At 39.1% G+C, this 17,257-nt stretch overlaps 2 non-coding genes across 2 annotated transcripts; both read right to left on the bottom strand.

The window, feature by feature from the left end:
- Nucleotides 1-2,185: 2,185 nt before the first annotated feature.
- On the bottom strand, nt 2,186-2,293 carry LOC130953971 (small nucleolar RNA R71). The gene has a single exon (XR_009076130.1). It is a non-coding gene; the product is annotated as a small nucleolar RNA R71 (small nucleolar RNA).
- A 7,561-nt stretch (nt 2,294-9,854) lies between these two features.
- Nucleotides 9,855-9,962, bottom strand: LOC130953970 (small nucleolar RNA R71). The gene has a single exon (XR_009076129.1). It is a non-coding gene; the product is annotated as a small nucleolar RNA R71 (small nucleolar RNA).
- Nucleotides 9,963-17,257: the final 7,295 nt, after the last annotated feature.

The raw sequence follows: 17,257 nt of genomic DNA, 5'->3' as shown, positions 1-17,257 counted from the left end.
TTATGCCATGGTATTGAGCACCAAGTCTTTGGAGCCATTACTAGGGATTATTTGTGTTTTGAAAAAGTATTGATCACAATTTCGTGCACCAAGTTTTTGGCGCCGTTGCCGGGGATTATTCTTGTGTATGGACAACTGACGGTTCATCTTGTTGCTTAGATTAGGTATTTTTCTTCAGAGTTCTTAAGAATGAATTCTAGTGTTTCAAGGTGATGTTCTTATCATCACCAAGGCTGATTGATTATCATCAATTTAGCTCTTGAATGCAATGTCCTGCTGAAGCTTAGCCGGCCATGTCTAATTCCTTTAGACTAAAGCTTTAGACTAACATTGCATGATTCCTGGAATTCTCATTAAGAATTTTGATACCTTTATTTTCTTCTTCCACTTAATTTTTGAAAAAACCAAAAAAATTTACAAAATCATAAAAATCAAAAATATTTCTTGTTTGAGTCTACAGTCTCATCTTAAGTTTGGTGTCAATTGCATGTTTTTGTTCTTCTTGCATTTTTCGAATTTTTGCATGTGTCTTAATTAATCTTCAAGTTGTTCTTGATGATTTTCTTGTTTTGATCTTTGAATTCTATTGACTTGAGTGTTTTGTTGTTTCTCATGTGCATTCTCATCTTGTTAGTGTCAGTAGTATACAAACTGCTAAGTTTGGTGTCTTGCATGCATTTGATTTTAGTTGCATTTTAATTATTCCTTATTATTAAAAATCCAAAAATATTTTTAATTTGTGTCTTTTCAAGTCAATAATACAGAGAATTGAAGATTCAGAACATACTGCAGAGGAATTATACAGAAAAAGCTGGGCATTCAAAAATGCCCAGTGAAGAAGACAGACTGGCGTTTAAACGCCAGCCAGGGTGCCTGGCTGGGCGTTTAACGCCCAAAAGGGTAGTAGTTTGGGCGTTAAACGCCAGAATGTGCACCATTCTGGGCGTTTAACGCCAGGATGGCAAAGGGGGAAGATTTTGTTTTCAAAATCAATTTTTTTTCAAGTTTTCAAAGTTTTTCAAAATCAAATCTTTTTCAAATCAAATCTTTTCAATCAAATGTTTTCAAAATCAATTTCTTTCCTTTTTCAAAGATACTTACTAACAATTAATGATTTGATTGAACATTTTTTGCCTTTTCTGTTGAGGAAGGTTTTATGTTTGAATCATATCTTTTCTTGTTAGGCAAGTCATTAATTTTTAAAATCATATCTTTTCAAATTGTTTTCAAATCAAATCTTTTTAAAATGTTTTTCAAATCATATCTTATCAATTACATCTTTTTAAAACCAATCATATCTTTTTCAAATGAGTTTTCAATCATATCTTTTTGATTTCTAATTTCAAATCTCCTTCAAAAATCACTTGATTTCTTTTCCACTCTTATTTTCGAAAATCAATTAAGTGTTTTTCAAAATGTTTTCAAAATCTTTTACTTAAATTTTCGAAAATTACTTCCCTTCTTCTCACATCCTTCTATTTTTGGACTAACACTATTCCTTAATGCAAAATTCGAACTCCATCTTCTTTGATAAGTTCGAATTTTCTACCTCTGTCTTCCATTTTTCTTCCTCTGACACCTCAAGGAATCTCTATAATGTGACATAGAGGATTCCATATTTTCTTGTTCTCTTCTCTTTCTTATGAGCAGGAACAAAGACAAAGGCATTCTTGTTGAAGCTGACCCTGAACCCGAAAGGACCTTGAAGAGAAAGCTAAGAGAAGCCAAAGCACAACTCTCTTTAGGGGACCTGACCGAATTCTTCAAAGAGGAAGAAGACATGGCAGCCGAAAATAACAACAATGCAAACAATGCAAGGAAGGTGCTGGGTGACTTTACTGCACCTACTCCTGATTTTTATGGGAGAAGCATCTCTATCCCTGCCATTGGAGCAAACAACTTTGAGCTTAAGCCTCAATTAGTTTCTCTAATGCAACAGAATTGCAAGTTCCATGGACTTCCAATGGAAGATCCTCATCAGTTCTTAGCTGAATTCTTGCAAATCTGTGACACAGTCAAGACTAATGGGGTAGACCCTGAGGTCTATAGACTGATGCTATTCCCTTTTGCTGTAAGAGACAGAGCTAGAATATGGTTGGACTCACAACCTAAAGAAAGCCTGAACTCTTGGGAAAAGCTAGTCAATGCCTTCTTGGCAAAGTTCTTTCCACCACAAAGATGGAGTAAGCTTAGAGTGGAAGTCCAAACCTTCAGACAGAAGGATGGGGAATCCCTCTATGAAGCTTGGGAAAGATACAAACAATTAATCAGAAAATGTCCTTCTGACACGCTTTCTGAATGGAGCATCATAGGTATCTTCTATGATGGTCTCTCTGAACTGTCCAAGATGTCTTTGGATAGCTCTGCTGGAGGATCTCTTCATCTGAAGAAGACGCCTACAGAGGCTCAAGAGCTCATTGAGATGGTTGCAAATAACCAATTCATGTACACTTCTGAAAGGAATCCTGTGAACAATGGGACAAGTCAGAAGAAAGGAGTTCTTGAGATTGACACTCTGAACGCCATTTTGGCTCAGAATAAAATATTGACTCAACAAGTCAATTTGATTTCTCAAAGTCTGTCTGGAATGCAAAATGCACCAAGCAGTACTAAGGAGGCTTCATCTGAGGAAGAAGCTTATGATCCTGAGAACCCTTCAATGGAAGAGGTGAATTACCTAGGAGAACCCTATGGTAACACCTATAATTCTTCATGGAGAAATCACCCAAATCTCTCATGGAAGAATCAAGAGGGACCTCAACAAGGTTTCAATAACAATAATGGTGGAAGAAACAGGTTTAGCAATAGCAAGCCTTTTCCATCATCTTCTCAGCAACAGACAGAGAGTTCTAAGCAGAATACTTCTGACTTAGCAACAATGGTCTCTGATCTAATAAAGACCACTCAAAGTTTCATGAATGAAACAAGGTCCTCCATCAGAAATTTGGAAGGACAAGTAGGTCAGCTAAGCAAGAAAGTTACTGAACTCCCTCCTAGCACTCTCCCAAGTAATACAGAAGAAAATCCAAAAGGAGAGTGCAAAGCCATAGACATGGCCGAATATGGAGAGGAAAGAAAGGAGGAGGACGCCACTGAGGAAGACCTCAATGGGCGTGTACCAATCTCCTCTGAGTTCCTCAATGAGGAACAATGGGAATCTGAGGCTCAAAATGAGACCATAGAGATTCCATTGGACTTACTTCTGCCATTCATGAGCTCTGATGAGTATTCTTCCTCTGAAGAGGATGAGTATGTCACTGAAGAGCAAGTTGCTAAATACCTTGGAGCAATCATGAAGCTAAATGACAAGTTATTTGGAAATGAGACTTGGGAGGATGAACCACCTTTGCTCACCAAAGAACTGGATGACTTGTCTAGGCAGAAACTGCCTCAAAAGAGGCAGGATCCTGGGAAGTTTTCTATACCTTGTACCATAGGCACCATGACCTTCAAAAAGGCCTTGTGTGACTTAGGGTCAAGTGTAAACCTCATGCCCCTCTCTGTAATGGAGAAATTAGGGATCTTTGAGGTGCAAGCTGCAAGAATCTCATTAGAGATGGCAGACAATTCAAGAAAACAAGCTCATGGACTTGTAGAGAATGTTTTGGTGAAGATTGAAGACCATTACATCCCTACTGATTTCATAGTCCTAGAGACTGGGAAGTGCATGGATGAAACCATCATCCTTGGCAGACCCTTCCTAGCCACAGCAAAGGCTGTGATTGATGTTGATAGAGGTGAACTGATCATTCAAGTGAATGAAGAATCCTTTATGTTTAAGGCTCAAGGATATCCCTCTGTCACCATGGAGATGAAGCTTGAAGAGCTTCCCTCAAATCAGAGACAAATAGAGCCCCCAAAGTCAAACTCTAAGTTTGGTGTTGGGAGGCCACAACCAAACTCTAAGTTTGGTGTTGAACCCCCACACTCAAACTCTAAGTTTGGTGATGGGAGGTTCCCACATTGCTCTGATCATTTGTAAGGCTCCATGAGAGACCTCTGTCAAGCTAATGACATTAAAGAAGCGCTTGTTGGGAGGCAACCCAATGTTTTATAGTTAACTATTTTCTTTTGTTATTTTATCTTTTTTGTAGGTTGATGATCATAAGAAGTCACAAAAACAATGAAAAAAGCAAAAACAGGATGAAAAACAGGAAGAAAAACAGCACACCCTGGAGGAAGAAGCTGCTGGCGTTTAAATGCCAGTAAGCCTAGCAGTTGGGCGTTTAACGCCCAGTCTGGCACCATTCTGGGCGTTTAACGCCAGAAAGTGGCACCAGACTGGCGTTAAACGCCAGAAAAGGGCTACAACCTGGCGTTAAACGCCAGGAATGGGCACCAGCCCGGCGTTTAACGCCAGAAATGGCTCAAAACGTGATTTTGAGCAACATTTGGTGCAGGGATGACTTTTCCTTGACACCACAGGATCTGTGGACCCCACAGGACCCCACCATCACTCTCTCTCTTCTTCCCCCATTCATCAATCACCTCAACATCTCTTTCTCTTCACCACTCACATCTATCCTTCATCAAACACCACTTCTCTCCCTCTTTTGGCCGAACCACAAAGCCATCTCCCTCTCCTCCATTTCTTCTTCTTCTACTCTCTTCTTTCTTCTTTTGCTCGAGGACGAGCAAACCTTTTAAGTTTGGTGTGGAAAAAGCATTGCTTTTTGTTTTTCCATAACCATTTTATGGCATCCAAGGCCGGAGAAACCTCTAGAAAGAGGAAAGGGAAGGCAAAAGCTTCTACCTCCGAGTCATAAGAGATGGAGAGATTCATCTCAAGGGTGCATCAAGACCACTTCTATGAAGTTGTGGCCATGAAGAAGGGTCAACTTTGATCAAAAGGTTGGACCAAGTCCTCATAAATATCTGTGAAGAGGACGCCCAATGGAAGAGAAATTCAAGAGGGAAGCCGGTTCAACTGAGAAGGCATGACCTCAAGCCCATCACTAAGAAAAGGATGGAGCAAACAAGAGACCCCTCTCATCATGAGAGAGGAGCAACAAAGACAAGGAAGAGACATTGAGGAGCTCAAGCACTCCATAGGACCTTCAAGAGGAAGGAAGAGCCGCCATCACTAAGGTGGACCCGTTCCTTGATTTCCTTGTTCCTTATTCTTCTGTTTTTTCGAATTTTTATGCTTATGTTTGTCTATGTTTGTGTCTTATGATCATTAGTGTCTTAGTGTCTATGCCTTAAAGCTATGAATATGAATCCATCACCTTTCTTAAATGAAAACTGTTTTTATCACAAAAGAACAAGAAGTACAGGATTTCAAATTCATCTTTAAAACTAGCTTAATTAGTTTGATGTGGTGACAATACTTTTTGTTTTCTGAATGTATGCTTGAACAGTGCATATGTCTTTTGAATTTGTTGTTCATGAATGTTAAAATTGTTGGCTCTTGAAAGAATGATGAAAAAGGAGACATGTTACTGAGGATCTGAAAAATCATAAAAATGATTCTTGAAGCAAGAAAAAGCAGTGAATACAAAAAAAAAAAAAGAAGAGAGAAAAACGAAAAAAAAAAAGAGAAAGAAAGAGAAAAAGAAAGAAAAAGAAGGAAATAAAGTTGTGATCCAAGGCAAAAAGAGTGTGCTTAAGAACCCTGGACACCTCTAATTGTGGACTTTAGCAAAGCTGAGTCACAATCTGAAAAGGTTCACCCAATTATGTGTCTGTGGCATGTATGTATCCGGTGGTAATACTGGAAGACAGAGTGCTTTGGGCCACGGCCAAGACTCATAAAGTAGCTGTGTTCAAGAATCATCATACTTAACTAGGGGAATCAATAACACTATCTGGATTCTGAGTTCCTAAAGAAGCCAATCATTCTGAATTTCAAAGGATAGAGTGAGATGCCAAAACTGTTCGGAGGCAAAAAGCTACTAGTCCCGCTCATCTAATTTGGAGCTAAGTTTCATTGATAATTTGGAGTCTATAGTATATTCTCTTCTTTTTATCTTATTTGATTTTCAGTTGCTTGGGGACAAGCAACAATTTAAGTTTGGTGTTGTGATGAGCGGATAATTTGTATGCTTTTTGGCATTGTTTTTAGTATGTTTTTAGTAGTTTTAGTTGAGTTCTTAGTATATTTTTATTAGTTTTTAGTTAAAATTCACTTTTCTGGGCTTTACTATGAGTTTGTGTGTTTTTCTGTGATTTCAGGTATTTTCTGGCTGAAATTGAGGGACCTGAGCAAAAATCTGATTCAGAGACTGAAAAGGACTGCAGATGCTGTTGGATTCTGACCTCCCTGCACTCGAAGTGGATTTTCTGGAGCTACAGAAGCCCAATTGGCGCGCTCTCAACGGCGTTGGAAAGTAGACATCCTGGGCTTTCCAGCAATATATAATAGTCCATACTTTGCCCAAGATTTGATGGCCCAAACCGGCGTTCAAAGTCACCTACAGAAATCCCAGCGTTAAACGCCGGAACAGGCACCTAAATGGGAGTTAAACGCCCAAACTGGCACCAAAATGGGAGTTAAACGCCAAGAAGAGTCTCTACACGAAAATTACTTCATTGCTCAGCCCAAGCACACACCAAGTGGGCCCGGAAGTGGATTTTTATGTCATTTACTCACCTTTGTACACCTTAGGCTACTAGTTTTCTATATATAGAACCTTTTACTATTGTATTTACATCTTTGGATTGTTTTTGATCCTTTGATCATCTTTGGACATCTAGTTCTTAGATCATTGGGAGGCTGGCCATTCGGCCATGCCTAGACCTTGTTCTTATGTATTTTCAACGGTGGAGTTTCTACACACCATAGATTAAGGTGTGGAGCTCTGCTGTACCTCGAGTATTAATGCAATTACTATTGTTCTTCTATTCAATTCCGCTTGTTCTTTTACCAAGATATCACTTGTTCTTCAACTTGATGAATGTGATGATCCGTGACACTCATCATCATTCTCACCCATGAACAAGGTGACTGACAACCATTCTTGTTCTACAAGCATCTGAGGCTTAGTGAATATCTCTTGGATTTCTGATTGCATGATGCATGGTTGATCGCCTGACAACCGAGTGCTCGCCTGACAAACGAGCCAGCCATTCCGTGAGATCAGAGTCTTCGTGGTATAGGCAAGAACTGATGGCAGCATTCAAGAGAATCCGGAAGGTCTAACCTTGTCTGTGGTATTCTGAGTAGGATTCAATGATTGAATGACTGTGACGTGCTTCAAACCTGTAACCTACTGGGCGTTAGTGACAAACGCAAAAGAGTGATTCTATTCCGGTAGGGGAGGGAACCAAACCGGTGATTGGCAGTACTGTGACAGAGTGCGTGCATTAGCTTTCACTGCGCGGATGGGAGGTAGCTGCTGACAACAGTGAAACCCTACATGAGCTTGCCATGGAAAGGAGTAAGAAGGATTGGATGAAGGCAGTAGGAAAGCAGAGAGACGGAAGGGAAGGCATCTTCATACGCTTGTCTGAAGCTCTTACACCAATGATATACATAAGTATCACTATCTTTATCTTTATATTATTTTCGTTCATCACTATACCCATTTGAGTCTGCCTGACTGAGATTTACAAGGTGACCATAGCTTGCTTCATACCACCAATCTCCGTGGGATCGACCCTTACTCGCGTAAGGTTTATTACTTGGACGACCCAGTGCACTTGCTGGTTAGTTGTGCGAAGTTGTGTTTATGCCATGGTATTGAGCACCAAGTCTTTGGAGCCATTACTAGGGATTATTTGTGTTTTGAAAAAGTATTGATCACAATTTCGTGCACCAAGTTTTTGGCGCCGTTGCCGGGGATTATTCTTGTGTATGGACAACTGACGGTTCATCTTGTTGCTTAGATTAGGTATTTTTCTTCAGAGTTCTTAAGAATGAATTCTAGTGTTTCAAGGTGATGTTCTTATCATCACCAAGGCTGATTGATTATCATCAATTTAGCTCTTGAATGCAATGTCCTGCTGAAGCTTAGCCGGCCATGTCTAATTCCTTTAGACTAAAGCTTTAGACTAACATTGCATGATTCCTGGAATTCTCATTAAGAATTTTGATACCTTTATTTTCTTCTTCCACTTAATTTTCGAAAAAACCAAAAAAATTTACAAAATCATAAAAACCAAAAATATTTCTTGTTTGAGTCTACAGTCTCATCTTAAGTTTGGTGTCAATTGCATGTTTTTGTTCTTCTTGCATTTTTCGAATTTTTGCATGTGTCTTAATTAATCTTCAAGTTGTTCTTGATGATTTTCTTGTTTTGATCTTTGAATTCTATTGACTTGAGTGTTTTGTTGTTTCTCATGTGCATTCTCATCTTGTTAGTGTCAGTAGTATACAAACTGCTAAGTTTGGTGTCTTGCATGCATTTGATTTTAGTTGCATTTTAATTATTCCTTATTATTAAAAATCCAAAAATATTTTTAATTTGTGTCTTTTCAAGTCAATAATACAGAGAATTGAAGATTCAGAACATACTGCAGAGGAATTATACAGAAAAAGCTGGGCATTCAAAAATGCCCAGTGAAGAAGACAGACTGGCGTTTAAACGCCAGCCAGGGTGCCTGGCTGGGCGTTTAACGCCCAAAAGGGTAGTAGTTTGGGCGTTAAATGCCAGAATGTGCACCATTCTGGGCGTTTAACGCCAGGATGGCAAAGGGGGAAGATTTTGTTTTCAAAATCAATTTTTTTTTCAAGTTTTCAAAGTTTTTCAAAATCAAATCTTTTTCAAATCAAATCTTTTCAATCAAATGTTTTCAAAATCAATTTCTTTCCTTTTTCAAAGATACTTACTAACAATTAATGATTTGATTGAACATTTTTTGCCTTTTCTGTTGAGGAAGGTTTTATGTTTGAATCATATCTTTTCTTGTTAGGCAAGTCATTAATTTTTAAAATCATATCTTTTCAAATTGTTTTCAAATCAAATCTTTTTAAAATGTTTTTCAAATCATATCTTATCAATTACATCTTTTTAAAACCAATCATATCTTTTTCAAATGAGTTTTCAATCATATCTTTTTGATTTCTAATTTCAAATCTCCTTCAAAAATCACTTGATTTCTTTTCCACTCTTATTTTCGAAAATCAATTAAGTGTTTTTCAAAATGTTTTCAAAATCTTTTACTTAAATTTTCGAAAATTACTTCCCTTCTTCTCACATCCTTCTATTTTTGGACTAACACTATTCCTTAATGCAAAATTCGAACTCCATCTTCTTTGATAAGTTCGAATTTTCTACCTCTGTCTTCCATTTTTCTTCCTCTGACACCTCAAGGAATCTCTATAATGTGACATAGAGGATTCCATATTTTCTTGTTCTCTTCTCTTTCTTATGAGCAGGAACAAAGACAAAGGCATTCTTGTTGAAGCTGACCCTGAACCCGAAAGGACCTTGAAGAGAAAGCTAAGAGAAGCCAAAGCACAACTCTCTTTAGGGGACCTGACCGAATTCTTCAAAGAGGAAGAAGACATGGCAGCCGAAAATAACAACAATGCAAACAATGCAAGGAAGGTGCTGGGTGACTTTACTGCACCTACTCCTGATTTTTATGGGAGAAGCATCTCTATCCCTGCCATTGGAGCAAACAACTTTGAGCTTAAGCCTCAATTAGTTTCTCTAATGCAACAGAATTGCAAGTTCCATGGACTTCCAATGGAAGATCCTCATCAGTTCTTAGCTGAATTCTTGCAAATCTGTGACACAGTCAAGACTAATGGGGTAGACCCTGAGGTCTATAGACTGATGCTATTCCCTTTTGCTGTAAGAGACAGAGCTAGAATATGGTTGGACTCACAACCTAAAGAAAGCCTGAACTCTTGGGAAAAGCTAGTCAATGCCTTCTTGGCAAAGTTCTTTCCACCACAAAGATGGAGTAAGCTTAGAGTGGAAGTCCAAACCTTCAGACAGAAGGATGGGGAATCCCTCTATGAAGCTTGGGAAAGATACAAACAATTAATCAGAAAATGTCCTTCTGACACGCTTTCTGAATGGAGCATCATAGGTATCTTCTATGATGGTCTCTCTGAACTGTCCAAGATGTCTTTGGATAGCTCTGCTGGAGGATCTCTTCATCTGAAGAAGACGCCTACAGAGGCTCAAGAGCTCATTGAGATGGTTGCAAATAACCAATTCATGTACACTTCTGAAAGGAATCCTGTGAACAATGGGACAAGTCAGAAGAAAGGAGTTCTTGAGATTGACACTCTGAACGCCATTTTGGCTCAGAATAAAATATTGACTCAACAAGTCAATTTGATTTCTCAAAGTCTGTCTGGAATGCAAAATGCACCAAGCAGTACTAAGGAGGCTTCATCTGAGGAAGAAGCTTATGATCCTGAGAACCCTTCAATGGAAGAGGTGAATTACCTAGGAGAACCCTATGGTAACACCTATAATTCTTCATGGAGAAATCACCCAAATCTCTCATGGAAGAATCAAGAGGGACCTCAACAAGGTTTCAATAACAATAATGGTGGAAGAAACAGGTTTAGCAATAGCAAGCCTTTTCCATCATCTTCTCAGCAACAGACAGAGAGTTCTAAGCAGAATACTTCTGACTTAGCAACAATGGTCTCTGATCTAATAAAGACCACTCAAAGTTTCATGAATGAAACAAGGTCCTCCATCAGAAATTTGGAAGGACAAGTAGGTCAGCTAAGCAAGAAAGTTACTGAACTCCCTCCTAGCACTCTCCCAAGTAATACAGAAGAAAATCCAAAAGGAGAGTGCAAAGCCATAGACATGGCCGAATATGGAGAGGAAAGAAAGGAGGAGGACGCCACTGAGGAAGACCTCAATGGGCGTGTACCAATCTCCTCTGAGTTCCTCAATGAGGAACAATGGGAATCTGAGGCTCAAAATGAGACCATAGAGATTCCATTGGACTTACTTCTGCCATTCATGAGCTCTGATGAGTATTCTTCCTCTGAAGAGGATGAGTATGTCACTGAAGAGCAAGTTGCTAAATACCTTGGAGCAATCATGAAGCTAAATGACAAGTTATTTGGAAATGAGACTTGGGAGGATGAACCACCTTTGCTCACCAAAGAACTGGATGACTTGTCTAGGCAGAAACTGCCTCAAAAGAGGCAGGATCCTGGGAAGTTTTCTATACCTTGTACCATAGGCACCATGACCTTCAAAAAGGCCTTGTGTGACTTAGGGTCAAGTGTAAACCTCATGCCCCTCTCTGTAATGGAGAAATTAGGGATCTTTGAGGTGCAAGCTGCAAGAATCTCATTAGAGATGGCAGACAATTCAAGAAAACAAGCTCATGGACTTGTAGAGAATGTTTTGGTGAAGATTGAAGACCATTACATCCCTACTGATTTCATAGTCCTAGAGACTGGGAAGTGCATGGATGAAACCATCATCCTTGGCAGACCCTTCCTAGCCACAGCAAAGGCTGTGATTGATGTTGATAGAGGTGAACTGATCATTCAAGTGAATGAAGAATCCTTTATGTTTAAGGCTCAAGGATATCCCTCTGTCACCATGGAGATGAAGCTTGAAGAGCTTCCCTCAAATCAGAGACAAATAGAGCCCCCAAAGTCAAACTCTAAGTTTGGTGTTGGGAGGCCACAACCAAACTCTAAGTTTGGTGTTGAACCCCCACACTCAAACTCTAAGTTTGGTGATGGGAGGTTCCCACATTGCTCTGATCATTTGTAAGGCTCCATGAGAGACCTCTGTCAAGCTAATGACATTAAAGAAGCGCTTGTTGGGAGGCAACCCAATGTTTTATAGTTAACTATTTTCTTTTGTTATTTTATCTTTTTTGTAGGTTGATGATCATAAGAAGTCACAAAAACAATGAAAAAAGCAAAAACAGGATGAAAAACAGGAAGAAAAACAGCACACCCTGGAGGAAGAAGCTGCTGGCGTTTAAATGCCAGTAAGCCTAGCAGTTGGGCGTTTAACGCCCAGTCTGGCACCATTCTGGGCGTTTAACGCCAGAAAGGGGCACCAGACTGGCGTTAAACGCCAGAAAAGGGCTACAACCTGGCGTTAAACGCCAGGAATGGGCACCAGCCCGGCATTTAACGCCAGAAATGGCTCAAAACGTGATTTTGAGCAACATTTGGTGCAGGGATGACTTTTCCTTGACACCACAGGATCTGTGGACCCCACAGGACCCCACCATCACTCTCTCTCTTCTTCCCCCATTCATCAATCACCTCAACATCTCTTTCTCTTCACCACTCACATCTATCCTTCATCAAACACCACTTCTCTCCCTCTTTTGGCCGAACCACAAAGCCATCTCCCTCTCCTCCATTTCTTCTTCTTCTACTCTCTTCTTTCTTCTTTTGCTCGAGGACGAGCAAACCTTTTAAGTTTGGTGTGGAAAAAGCATTGCTTTTTGTTTTTCCATAACCATTTTATGGCATCCAAGGCCGGAGAAACCTCTAGAAAGAGGAAAGGGAAGGCAAAAGCTTCTACCTCCGAGTCATGAGAGATGGAGAGATTCATCTCAAGGGTGCATCAAGACCACTTCTATGAAGTTGTGGCCATGAAGAAGGGTCAACTTTGATCAAAAGGTTGGACCAAGTCCTCATAAATATCTGTGAAGAGGACGCCCAATGGAAGAGAAATTCAAGAGGGAAGCCGGTTCAACTGAGAAGGCATGACCTCAAGCCCATCACTAAGAAAAGGATGGAGCAAACAAGAGACCCCTCTCATCATGAGAGAGGAGCAACAAAGACAAGGAAGAGACATTGAGGAGCTCAACACTCCATAGGACCTTCAAGAGGAAGGAAGAGCCGCCATCACTAAGGTGGACCCGTTCCTTGATTTCCTTGTTCCTTATTCTTCTGTTTTTTCGAATTTTTATGCTTATGTTTGTCTATGTTTGTGTCTTATGATCATTAGTGTCTTAGTGTCTATGCCTTAAAGCTATGAATATGAATCCATCACCTTTCTTAAATGAAAACTGTTTTTATCACAAAAGAACAAGAAGTACAGGATTTCAAATTCATCTTTAAAACTAGCTTAATTAGTTTGATGTGGTGACAATACTTTTTGTTTTCTGAATGTATGCTTGAACAGTGCATATGTCTTTTGAATTTGTTGTTCATGAATGTTAAAATTGTTGGCTCTTGAAAGAATGATGAAAAAGGAGACATGTTACTGAGGATCTGAAAAATCATAAAATGATTCTTGAAGCAAGAAAAAGCAGTGAATACAAAAAAAAAAGAAGAGAGAAAAACGAAAAAAAAAGAGAAAGAAAGAGAAAAAGAAAGAAAAAGAAGGAAATAAAGTTGTGATCCAAGGCAAAAAGAGTGTGCTTAAGAACCCTGGACACCTCTAATTGTGGACTTTAGCAAAGCTGAGTCACAATCTGAAAAGGTTCACCCAATTATGTGTCTGTGGCATGTATGTATCCGGTGGTAATACTGGAAGACAGAGTGCTTTGGGCCACGGCCAAGACTCATAAAGTAGCTGTGTTCAAGAATCATCATACTTAACTAGGGGAATCAATAACACTATCTGGATTCTGAGTTCCTAAAGAAGCCAATCATTCTGAATTTCAAAGGATAGAGTGAGATGCCAAAACTGTTCGGAGGCAAAAAGCTACTAGTCCCGCTCATCTAATTTGGAGCTAAGTTTCATTGATAATTTGGAGTCTATAGTATATTCTCTTCTTTTTATCTTATTTGATTTTTAGTTGCTTGGGGACAAGCAACAATTTAAGTTTGGTGTTGTGATGAGCGGATAATTTGTATGCTTTTTGGCATTGTTTTTAGTATGTTTTTAGTAGTTTTAGTTGAGTTCTTAGTATATTTTTATTAGTTTTTAGTTAAAATTCACTTTTCTGGGCTTTACTATGAGTTTGTGTGTTTTTCTGTGATTTCAGGTATTTTCTGGCTGAAATTGAGGGACCTGAGCAAAAATCTGATTCAGAGACTGAAAAGGACTGCAGATGCTGTTGGATTCTGACCTCCCTGCACTCGAAGTGGATTTTCTGGAGCTACAGAAGCCCAATTGGCGCGCTCTCAACGGCGTTGGAAAGTAGACATCCTGGGCTTTCCAGCAATATATAATAATCCATACTTTGCCCAAGATTTGATGGCCCAAACCGGCGTTCAAAGTCACCTACAGAAATCCCAGCGTTAAACGCCGGAACTGGCACCTAAATGGGAGTTAAACGCCCAAACTGGCACCAAAATGGGAGTTAAACGCCAAGAAGAGTCTCTACACGAAAATTACTTCATTGCTCAGCCCAAGCACACACCAAGTGGGCCCGGAAGTGGATTTTTATGTCATTTACTCACCTTTGTACACCTTAGGCTACTAGTTTTCTATATATAGAACCTTTTACTATTGTATTTACATCTTTGGATTGTTTTTGATCCTTTGATCATCTTTGGACATCTAGTTCTTAGATCATTGGGAGGCTGGCCATTCGGCCATGCCTAGACCTTGTTCTTATGTATTTTCAACGGTGGAGTTTCTACACACCATAGATTAAGGTGTGGAGCTCTGCTGTACCTCGAGTATTAATGCAATTACTATTGTTCTTCTATTCAATTCCGCTTGTTCTTTTACCAAGATATCACTTGTTCTTCAACTTGATGAATGTGATGATCCGTGACACTCATCATCATTCTCACCCATGAACAAGGTGACTGACAACCATTCTTGTTCTACAAGCATCTGAGGCTTAGTGAATATCTCTTGGATTTCTGATTGCATGATGCATGGTTGATCGCCTGACAACCGAGTGCTCGCCTGACAAACGAGCCAGCCATTCCGTGAGATCAGAGTCTTCATGGTATAGGCAAGAACTGATGGCAGCATTCAAGAGAATCCGGAAGGTCTAACCTTGTCTGTGGTATTCTGAGTAGGATTCAATGATTGAATGACTGTGACGTGCTTCAAACCTGTAACCTACTGGGCGTTAGTGACAAACGCAAAAGAGTGATTCTATTCCGGTAGGGGAGGGAACCAAACCGGTGATTGGCAGTACTGTGACAGAGTGCGTGCATTAGCTTTCACTGCGCGGATGGGAGGTAGCTGCTGACAACAGTGAAACCCTACATGAGCTTGCCATGGAAAGGAGTAAGAAGGATTGGATGAAGGCAGTAGGAAAGCAGAGAGACGGAAGGGAAGGCATCTTCATACGCTTGTCTGAAGCTCTTACACCAATGATATACATAAGTATCACTATCTTTATCTTTATATTATTTTCGTTCATCACTATACCCATTTGAGTCTGCCTGACTGAGATTTACAAGGTGACCATAGCTTGCTTCATACCACCAATCTCCGTGGGATCGACCCTTACTCGCGTAAGGTTTATTACTTGGACGACCCAGTGCACTTGCTGGTTAGTTGTGCGAAGTTGTGTTTATGCCATGGTATTGAGCACCAAGTCTTTGGAGCCATTACTAGGGATTATTTGTGTTTTGAAAAAGTATTGATCACAATTTCGTGCACCAACTTGCTGGTTAGTTGTGCGAAGTGTAGTGATCACAATTTCGTGCACCAAGTTTTTGGCGCCGTTGCCGGGGATTGTTTCGAGTATGGACAACTGACGGTTCATCTTGTTGCTTAGATTAGGTATTTTTTTTTTCAGAGTTCTTAAGAATGAATTCTAGTATTTCAAGGTGATGATCTTATCATCACCAAAGCTGATTGATTCTCATCAATTTAGTTCTTGAATGTAATGTCCTGCTGAAGCTTGGCTGGCCATGTCTAATTCCTTTAGACTAAAGCTTTAGACTAACATTGCATGATTCCTGGAATTCTCATTAAGAATTTTGAAACCTTTATTTTCTTTTCCACTTAATTTTCGAAAAAACCACAAAAAAATTACAAAATCATAAAAACCAAAAATATTTCTTGTTTAAGTCTAGTGTCTCATTTTAAGTATGGTGTCAATTGCATGTTTCTGTTCTTCATGCATTTTTCTAATTTATGCATGTGTCTTCATTAATCTTCAAGTTGTTCTTGATGATTTCCTTGTTTTGATCTTTGAATTCTATTGACTTGAGTATTTCTGTTGTTTGTCATGTACATTCTCATGTTGTTAGTGTCCGTAGTATACAAACTGCTAAGTTTGGTGTCTTGCATGCATTATTATTTGATTTTAGTTGCATTTTGATTATTCCTCATTATTAAAATTCCAAAAATATTTTTAATTTGTGTCTTTTCAAGTCAATAATACAGAGAATTGAAGATTCAGAACATACAGCAGAGGAATTATACAGAAAAAGTTGAGCGTTCAAAACGCCCAGTGAAGAAGGCAGACTGGCGTTTAAACGCCAGCCAAGGTGCCTGGTTGGGCGTTTAACGCCCAAAAAGGTAGTGCATTGGGCGTTAAACGCCAGAATGTGCACCATTCTGGGCGTTTAACGCCAGGATGGCACAAGGAGGGAAGATTTTGTTTTTAATGCAAATCTTTTTCAAGTTTTCAAAGTTTTTCAAAATCAAATCTTTTTCAAATCATATCTTTTCAATCAAATGTTTTCAAAATCAATTTCTTTCCTTTTTCAAAGATACTTGCTATCCATTAATGATTTGATTCAACATTTCAAGTATGTTGCCTTTTCTGTTGAGAAAGGTTTAATGTTTGAATCATATCTTTTCTTGTTAGCCAAGTCATTAATTTTAAAATCAAATCTTTTTAAAAATTGTTTTCAAATCATATCTTTTCAATCACATTTTTTAAAAGCATAATTTTTCAAACATATCTTTTTAATCACATCTTTTTCAAAAATAGTTTTCAATATCTTTTTCAAAAATCACTTGATTTCTTTCCCACTTTTAGTTTTCGCAAATTATCAATCAATTTTTCAAAATGTTTTTAAACTCTTTTTAATTTAATTTTCGAAAAATCTATTCCCCTCTCCTCACATCCTTCTATTTATGGAGTACCACTCCTTCTCAATGCACAATTCGAACTCTATCTGATTAAGTTCGAATTCTCTACTTCTTTCTTCTATTTTTCTTTTCCTCTGACACCTCAAGGAATCTCTATACTGTGACATAGAGGATTCCATATTTTCTTGTTCTCTTCTCTTTCATATGAGCAGGAACAAAGACAAAGGCATTCTTGTTGAAGCTGACCCTGAACCTGAAGGGACCTTGAAGCGAAAGCTAAGAGAAGCTAAGGCACAACTCTCTGTAGAGGACCTAACAGAAATCTTCAAAGAAAAAGAACCCATGGCAGCCGAAAACAACAACAATGCCAACAATGCAAGGAAGGTGCATGGTGACTTTACTGCACCTACTCCCGACTTCTATGGGAGAAGCATCTCTATCCCTGCCATTGG

This window comes from Arachis stenosperma, chromosome 9 (assembly GCF_014773155.1).
Source record: "Arachis stenosperma cultivar V10309 chromosome 9, arast.V10309.gnm1.PFL2, whole genome shotgun sequence".
Taxonomy (NCBI): domain Eukaryota; kingdom Viridiplantae; phylum Streptophyta; class Magnoliopsida; order Fabales; family Fabaceae; genus Arachis; species Arachis stenosperma.
Note: the sequence above shows the minus strand (reverse complement) of the source record. Positions and strands in the feature narration are given on the sequence as shown.